This window comes from Nannospalax galili, unplaced genomic scaffold (genome assembly GCF_000622305.1).
Source record: "Nannospalax galili isolate Female #2095 unplaced genomic scaffold, S.galili_v1.0 scaffold553, whole genome shotgun sequence".
In the NCBI taxonomy this organism is placed as follows: domain Eukaryota; kingdom Metazoa; phylum Chordata; class Mammalia; order Rodentia; family Spalacidae; genus Nannospalax; species Nannospalax galili.
Genome location: NW_008336313.1, coordinates 6,100,504 through 6,109,621, shown reverse-complemented (window position 1 = coordinate 6,109,621; position 9,118 = coordinate 6,100,504). Strand labels below are relative to the sequence as shown.

The following is a 9,118-nucleotide window of genomic DNA, read 5'->3' as shown; positions in this document are numbered from 1 at the left end:
AACATCTTAGGAATCCTGAATGAGTGAAGCACATCATACTGGCTATTAACATGCGTTCCATATAGAAATTATATGCACTTGATAACATAAAAAATAAAGATTACATGGTGATGGCTTTAATACCGGTACTTGGGAGGTAGAAGCAGGAGGATCAGGAGTTAAAGGCCAGTCTGGTGAGATGGCTCAGTGGGGAGAAACAGCTTCCTATGCAAGCCAGATGACCCGAGTTCATTTCACTGAACCAATGAGGGAAGGAAAGAACTGACACCTAAAAGTTGTCCTTTGTCCTCCACATGTGTGCTGTTGCACTGCACACACCCACATTCATACACGCACCTCACGCACACACACACACACACACACACACACACACACACACACATGGTAATAATAAATTAAATAGTTTTTTTAAGGCCGGTTTGGGTTGGTTCAGAGGGCAGCAGACTACGTCTGCAGCAAGGACTTCTGGGACTACCTCATGAGTATGCACTTCTGGGGCCCGTTGCCAACTGGGGTCTCCCCATTGCTGCCATCAACGACATGAAGAAGTCTCCAGAGATTATCAGTGGGCAGATGACATTTACCCTCAGTTGCTATTCTTTGACATTCATAAGATTTGCCTACAAGGTACAACTGAAACTGGCTTTTGTTTGCTCGCATGTAACAAATGAGGTAGCCCCGCTCATCAGGGAGGACAGCTTATCAGCTACAAGATGAGTAAGCAAGCATCTGCGTGGCACTGTGAGGACAAGCTCTGCACCAGACACCACTGCGGAGTCTCAGGTCCATCAGCGTAAATAGACTTGCTAAGGGGAACATATGGAATGCTGTGTTTAATGACCATGCCATCTTTATAGAAATTGTTGAAAGCCCCTAAACCAACTCTCTGCTGCCTTACGAGTGATAAAAATTTATTTTTCTTCATCAGCAGTAGCTCAGAATATGTAACTAATTTAATAATTTTGAATGATTACTTTATCTTCAGTAATCTATAGCAATGTGCATATTATCTTTTGGGATTTGCTTAACAAAAACCAAAGGAAACAAAATTTTGTAGCTACAAGCACTTAAGCACTCAAAATTCTTGACTTTTGGGGTTAGGGGTTTAGTTCAGTGGTATAGCACTTGCCAAGCAAGAGCAAGGCCCGGGTTTGGTCCTCAGCTCCAAGGAAAAAAAGACAAAAGATATTCTTGACTTTTTTTTTTAATGACCATAATATATCTAATAGTTGACCACATGTTTAAAACATGATTCAAATGGTGAAAATTATCTGTGTATTCCCATGCAGTGTGTATATTCAGAGTCTATAACTTAATGGCAATAAATGATTTAAATTTTTGTTTTAAAAAAAAAGGCCCATCTGGACTACATGAGACCCTGTCTTAGGGAAAAAAAGAGGAAAAGTTGGCCAGCATGACTCAGCTGCCAGTCCTGATGCCCTGAGTCTGATCCCCAGGGCCCACATGGTGGAAGGAGAAAATATGTCCTCTACCTCCACATGCACACCCTATATACACACAAATAAATAAATAAATAAATAAATAAATAAATAAATGTATCATTTTTTACAAAAAAGAAATGAGAGAGATAAAGAGGAGATGGACTATTAAATAAATTGGCAATGCATTAGTAAGTTGGGTATACAGAGCCTCAAATCACTATTGCGAGTATATGATTTGCATTCTCTAAATTATCACTTTGTATTTTAAGGAGAAAGAAAAAGTGAAGCAATATTAAAAATGTGCTATCTTCCTAGATTCTGGAATTCTTTACTATTTCTGTAGCCTCCAACTGTGTCTTGCTTATAATAGTTGATCAATAAATACTTCTTTGGGGGCTGGACAGATGGCTCCATAAGCCGAAGTGTTTGCTATGCAAGTCTAACAATCTGAACTGGAACCCAGGAATCAATGTAAAAAAAAAAAAAAAAAGTTGGATGTGGTATCACACATCTGGGATCCCACTACTCCTACAGCAAGACAGGAGAGGGAGACAGGAGACTCCCCCAGCAGCTCACGAGCCAGCCGACCTGGGGTATGCAGCAAGGCAGAAATGCAAGAGAGACCCTGCCTTGGCAACCAACAAGATAGACACTTGCCACCAAGCCTCGTGGCCTGAATTCCATTCCTGGGACCCACATGGAAGGAGAGCAACAGCTCCAGCAAGTTGTCTTCTGACCTCCATCTGAATGCTGCAACATGCACATCCTCACACTTTTATTAATAAATACATTTAATAAAAATAAAATAAATACATCTCTTTTCATTGCATCACAGCCTGTAATCCTAGCACCCAGGAGCCTGAATCAAGAGGATCCTAATTAGAGACCAACCTGGGCTATATAGTGAGGCCCCATTTAAAAAGAGAAAAAGAAGAAAACCTCCTGTGAGTGGACTGAGAATAACACCTGGACCGACAGCCTCCACTCATCTTGGCAGCCTCTGACCACGTGCCTTTCTCCCAGATCTTAGGGTAAAAGGTTACTCTCCTACTTTAGTCTTGGACAAGATGCACAGAGTATAACAGTTAAAAGTTCAGACACTGATCTGAGATCAATCTTGATATCTTATTTAGCTGATACAATCTTGGGCAGATCAACTTGATCTCCTTGGAAATGAACATTCATATACAATCAAATGAAAGAGTTAAACTAGATAAGTAATGTTCAAGCTGTGCTAAGAAAGAAGGAAAGGGGGACGCAAATGAACAGATGCCCCTTAAACCTATTCATGTGGAAGGTGTTACAGATTTGGCTAGCATAAAAGAATTTAAGGCTTTACAAAGTCGGCATGCTGCAGGGTTTGACCAAATCCTAAGCACTGCTGCACTTCAAACATGCAACCCCTCTTGACCACCCAGGTGCCTCCAATCCAGCACACCATTTGTCTGCTCTCACCTGCTCAAGAGACATTTTAACTGAATCCCAGCATTCCTTCCATCATTGCAATTCTGGATCTGTCCTTTCAAAAAATTGATCTTTTTCCTCAACTCACATTTATCAGTCCATTTTTGGAAGCTCTCTTTGCCACAGTCTTAAATAAGTAAATAGGATAACTGTGGTAATTGCCTGACCTGCAAAGTGTATAGAACTTCAAGGTTAATGTTCCTGGCACAAGATTTTTGCTACAAACAGCAGAATTCCACTAACCCTTTGCTGAGGCATTGGTTCAATAGGAAGAGGAGATCACGCCATGTATTGAATTACTCAAAAGAGAATTATCTGACTCCCTTGATGGTCTAATATGGCTAAACTGTGCTCCAAAAAGAACCTCAGTAAGAAAAGCCTTCACTGGATATATGGTAGAAAAGGTCAAATATTTAACTAAACAAAATAAAACACAAACACATCTATACCAGAGAAATGGTGCAGTCCTATTTCAAATGTTGTGTTACCTCCTTGTTTCTTTTTGTAATACTGAAATTCTTCCCACATAAATGAAAAAAAAAATGTTACTTACTATTAAGCCTATCTGAAAATCTTTTAATCAGTTTTCATTAAAGACTGTCAAATACATACATCAAGGGACTTTTAAATCTGAATTTTATTGATGATACATTACATAGGGTTTAATATTTCAGTTCAGCAATGCCCATCAGCAATAAGCAGTACTCCAAGAGTGGATTAATTACAATTTCCAGAAAATACAGTGATCCAAATAGCGAAGAAAATTCTAGGCATGGAGCCCAGACTCCCCACCCTCTCTTCTGGTGTGCTCTCTCTCTCTCTCTCTCTCTCTCTCTCTCTCTCTCTCTCTCATAAGCTACATAGCCAGCAGATCTTACAGAATCTATAGATATGCACTAAGTAAGCAAAGACCAAGACTTCTATCAGATCTCCTGTTAAAAAAAAAATTATTTTTTTTTTTTGGTCTTTTTGAGACAGGGTCTTCCTGTTGTCCCAGCTGGCCTGGAATTCACTATGTAGACCAGGCTGGCCTCGAACTCACAGATACCCACCTGCCTCTGCCTCCTGAGTGCTGGGACTAAAGGTGTGTGCCACCACACCCAGCTCCTGTTAAATATTTAAACATAAAAAATGCACCAAATCAAATTGCTCCATTAAAGTTTTATATATTCATTTGGGGGACAAAGAGTTGAGACAGGTCCTCACTCTGCAGTGCAGGCTGGCCTAGAACTCACTATGCAGCCCAGATTGGTTTCAAACTCATGGCAGTCTTCCTGCCTCAGCCTCCCTGATGCTGGGATTACAAACATGAGCAAAGGAGTATTTTTAAAACCAAAGAGAAATACAATTTTCAGAAATAGAAGACAAGTCCCCATAGTAATGAGCAATCCTCCTCTAGTTTGACTTCACTATCCCTCCAATGACAAGCTCCAAGATGGTTCTATTCTACAATTATAAACCCGACTTTGCCTTTATGAAGATTTTGTTTTGTTTTGTTTTTGATCTTTTTAAGATAGGGTCTCCCTGTAGCCCCAGGTGTCCTGGAACTCACTATGTAAACCAGGCTGGCCTTGAACTCACAGAGATCCACCTGCCACTGCTGGGATTAAAGGTGCGCGCCATCACGCCCAGCCCTGTTATGAAGTTTTAAAGTACTTCAGTTCTATATTTATAGTGACTATGAATCTCAGCTCCACAGTAACACCCCCTCCCCCCCAAAAAAATTAAAGCAAACCTCTGGCCTAGATCCCACAAAGATCCTGATGTATTCATGAGTTAAGATCAATACCCTGGGTTTCCATAATGTTCATGTAGGCACTAATCTGTTCTAATGGGGATGGGAGGAACTCCAAGCAGAATACCTACAAAGGGTGGCATTTGGCAAGCTATGATTTCTCTTCACTTTCTCATTCAGCTGCATGGTGACACAGTAGACATATCTAGCCCTTCAGAAATAACCGGTGCAGAAACCAAGCCTGCACTTCTGAGACACAACCTGCCTTAAATCTTCTCATAAATCACCCTCTTGTGGGGCTGGAGAGATGGTTCAGTGGTTAAGAGCATTAACTGCCCTTGCAGAGGACCCAAGTTCGAATCCCAGCACTCACACAATGGCTACCAACCATCTGTAACTCCAGCTCCAGAGGATCCAGTACCTACTTCTGACCTCTGCGGGCATTACATGGCACAGATGCATTTACATATATGCAGATAATATACTTATACACATAAAATAAAAATGATAAATAAAATATTTTTAAAACACCCTCTTGTTTGAATGGAGAAGCTGTCACTAAAATCAGATCTCTGAGGCTAAAGTTGATGACAAATGGAACACAGAGGGACAGAGCAGCAGCAGCAGCATTGTCTGCACAGCCTGAGCAGTTTTCAAAGCCTGATCAAATCTATTACACTAATAAATGTATACAGTGGTTATGGCTTTAAATAAGTCACTTTTCTTCTGTGAACTTCAGAAGCCTCACTTTTATTTATTTTTACTAAAGATTTATTTTTTTACTTTTAATTATGTGTCTGTGTCTGTGTATGTGCATGTGTGTGCCCACAAAAGCCAGAGATGATAGATCCCCTGGAGCTAGACTTAAGGGTGGTTGTGAGCTGCTCAGTGTGGGTGCTGGGAATTAAACTTGGGTCCTGTAGAAGAGCAATACTTGCTCTTAACCACTGAGTCATCTCTTCAAATCCAGAATCTTCACTTTTAAAATGAGGAAACTATTTCACATGGTTAGTGTCAGGCTTGAAAAAATTCATTAAGTAAAAAACTTGGTACAAAATACTCACTCATCCAGAGAACAAAATTAACCAATTCAAGGGGCATTTGGTGTATGGGCTTCACTGAGTAGTACATAGCACTGTAGATAAAAAATGCAATGTATCTAACCTATCTTCTGTCTAAGACTTCCTCACCCTTAGTAAAAGCAGATTCTAGATCTCCCTTATAATGCAAATGTAGAAAGGAAGTGGGAACTTTTGACATGTCAACTACTTCTTAGGTGAAAACATTCTTCCTGTGGAGAGTTTTGTTCTCTGTGGTTGAGAGAACCACAGGTTGGGCCTGAGAGATGGTTTGGAGGATGAAGGCCTTTGTCCCCAAGTCTGACAATTTCCACATGGAAGAAGGAGAGAACCAACTCCTGCTAGTTGTCCTCTGATCTCCACAAGCTGATAAATAAATAAATAAATAAATAAATAAATAAATAAATAAATAAATAAATAAATAAATAAATGTAAAATAGAGAGACAGAGAGAGAAAGAACTGCAGGTCAATGTTCCCAGCAAATTCTCTGCCCCGTTCTCAGTCCTTCATAGTGGGATTTTTCTCCTTCAAAGAGAGAATTCCTTGTTTTTGTGTAAAGCTATACAGTTGACTAAGGATACCTTCAACTATACTAACTAATCTAATCTAAGTAACTAACCCACCCACCACACCTCACCCTTCCAAGGGAAGTGCTAACATTTTGCTTTCTGCTAAAAGGAAAATCTAATCAAGTTGGTATTTAATTACGAAGGTAGATGTAATAGAGTTAAATTTGAATTCGATATGAATTAGGAGGAAATTGAGACCCAACTATAATCTAATCCTAGGACTAGGTCAGTAGCCTCATACAAGCTTAAACTTCAACAAAGCTAAAGTAAAATATTTCCGTCTCTTGGTTTCTTTTTTATATTCTCTGAGTCCCTATAGCACATTTACTTCACCTAGACCTCTGATGCTGAACCTGCAATAGAGGGATCCCCACAGACAATATGTTTCCAAAATAACCCAAGCAATATGATGCATGTTATTGGTTCAAGTGTGATTATGACGGTTACACAGACAGGTCCACCAAAAGATGGAGGGCCGTTCTTTGCATTTGCTTAGTTCTCCTTCAAAGTACTTTGGTAACTGTTCTTCAGAAAGGAGGAGCAGAATTTGAGTTTAAGAGTAGAAAGGATATTAAAGATTCTCAAACATGGCACTTTGTAACCTTCTTTGAACCCACTGAGAGCTGGCAGATGGAGCACATGCCTAGATACATGTACATGTGAATGAACACATGAAAGTCGGCATTGCTTCAGTGAAGCTCATGGGGCTGTTCCCACTACCATAACTTCATTCATTTGAAAATTCTCATGCTGAAATGAGGACACTGCTGTTCACCATGACAACATTCCCAAGAGGAGGCAGAGCAAAAATTACCATCCAAGTTCTACCTCTGGAAATGAAGGTTCAGAGAGGTTTCAAGACCTGCCCAGAGATTCAGCTAGTTTGCTGAACCCAGGATTCTGGAAAGTCTACGTATTCTTCCAAATCAAACCACCCTCCCTCTGCACTGAGTTAGGATCGTTTCTCTCAATACCACATAATTCTGTTGTTTTACATTTATTTATTGGGGGGAGGGGCATGCACAAGCCATGGTGTCCTTGTAGAGGTCAGAGAACAACCTGCGGGAGTTGGATGTCTCCTTCCACCATGTGGGATCAAACTCAGTCGTAGGGTTTGGCTGCAATACCTTTACCAACTGAGCTCTCTCACTGGCCCTGACAAATAAATCTTGATTTCCAGGGAAAAAAAGTTCTAAGATTTTTTTTAAAAAAGCATTATCCATAATGGTAAGTCATTTTTTACAAAGCTCGGAAGGCTGCAGTAACCATTGACATTAAATATTGAAATCTACAAATTAGAATTGGTAACTCTATAGCTTTTGTATTGATCATCAGCCTCTCATTTCAGCAGTGAGTAAGCAGACCAAGCAAAAGAAAAATGTTAGCACACGCCTTAGAAAACTTGGGAAACGAGCAACATGCTAGAGTCATGTTTAATACACAGCGCTCCTTAAATGTTTGCTAAATGAATAAATGAATTAACCACTTAAACATCGGTGGAGAGTTTCTATAATAAAAAAAAATTTCAACTTTAGTTATTCATCAGTAAGAATACACTCTAGCCAGGCACAGTGGTACATTTCTATGTTCCCATAATGCCTCAGTACTTGGGAGGTAAAGGTAGAGGCAAGAAAATTGCAAGTTTGAAGCTAGCCTGGGCTTGAAGCAAGGCTGAAGCTAGCCTCTGAGCACATGGCAAATCTCTGTCTCAAAAGACAAACTACACTGGACATGAAATCAGATATGGAATCTCTCATCTGTAATCCCAGCACTCAGTGGAGGCAGGAAAATCAGGAGTTCAAGGTCATCCTCAGCTACACAGTGAATCTGAGGCCAGCCGGGGTTATTTGAAACCCTGCCTATGATGCTTGAGCATTTTGATTTTTATAAAGAAGATGCTGTTTGGGCTTTCTTATTCATGCTGGCTATAGTGGACTTCAGGTCTGAATTTTAATGCTTCGTTATTACAGCTTTTGCTGTGATAATCTGGATTGATGAAGAATTTTCTGCGAAACAAATGTTTAATAAGGCAATAAACCTGTTGAAGGAATAAATTAGCAGGCAGGCTATGCAGGATGTCTCTACTGCAGAGAAGGTATTGTCCCTACTCTACCCTCTGATTAGGTTTATATTGTAATGTGATTCAAAGACTCACTGTACAGAATAAAAATTTAGGCAATTAGTGATCTTATTTCTTAGGAAGAGCTGCTTGCTGTCGTATATTAACACAAATCTCACTCAATTAAAATTGCTCATAGTCAGCAAAAATAATTTCTGCATTGTAATGAAATAATGAAATAATTATATGCAAGGGAGGACTTGTGATCTTTTTAATTATTCTATTCTTCATTTTTAAAAGGGCTATTTGAAAACGTACTCTTATAATTGATTGCTATAAATCAGTCAAACTCATTCTAAGGATCATAAATATTCCAACTTTTAAAAGACAAAGAAATGCTAAATATTCAATGGAATACTTCAATATTCAGAAAATTTAATCTGGGGGAAAAGGAGAGTCTGCTCTTTGGAAAATAAAAAAGTAAATTTGTTGTCCCGTGAAAAATGAAATATCTTGAATGTCAGTAACAGAAATGGAATTAACAAGAGATCTTTTTATTGTTTTTTAAGGTCATTAGGCTGTGAATTCTATAATTATGGAAATTGTCAGCCCAGTTTCCTAAGAATGTTTGCTCCCATCCATAAGGTAGTGCGATGTTCAATCAGTCTCTCTCGTGGGAAAGTTAGGTCATAACTGTAAGTGTACCAGCAAAATTGAATTAAGCAAAGAGATTTCATTAGTATTTATAGCCAGAAGGCATCTGTAAAAG

At 39.4% G+C, this 9,118-nt stretch overlaps 1 pseudogene; it reads left to right on the top strand.

Moving 5' to 3' along the window:
• The first annotated feature begins 430 nt into the window (after nucleotides 1–430).
• LOC115070015 lies at nucleotides 431–797 on the top strand (annotated as a pseudogene).
• The last annotated feature ends 8,321 nt before the right edge of the window (nucleotides 798–9,118 follow it).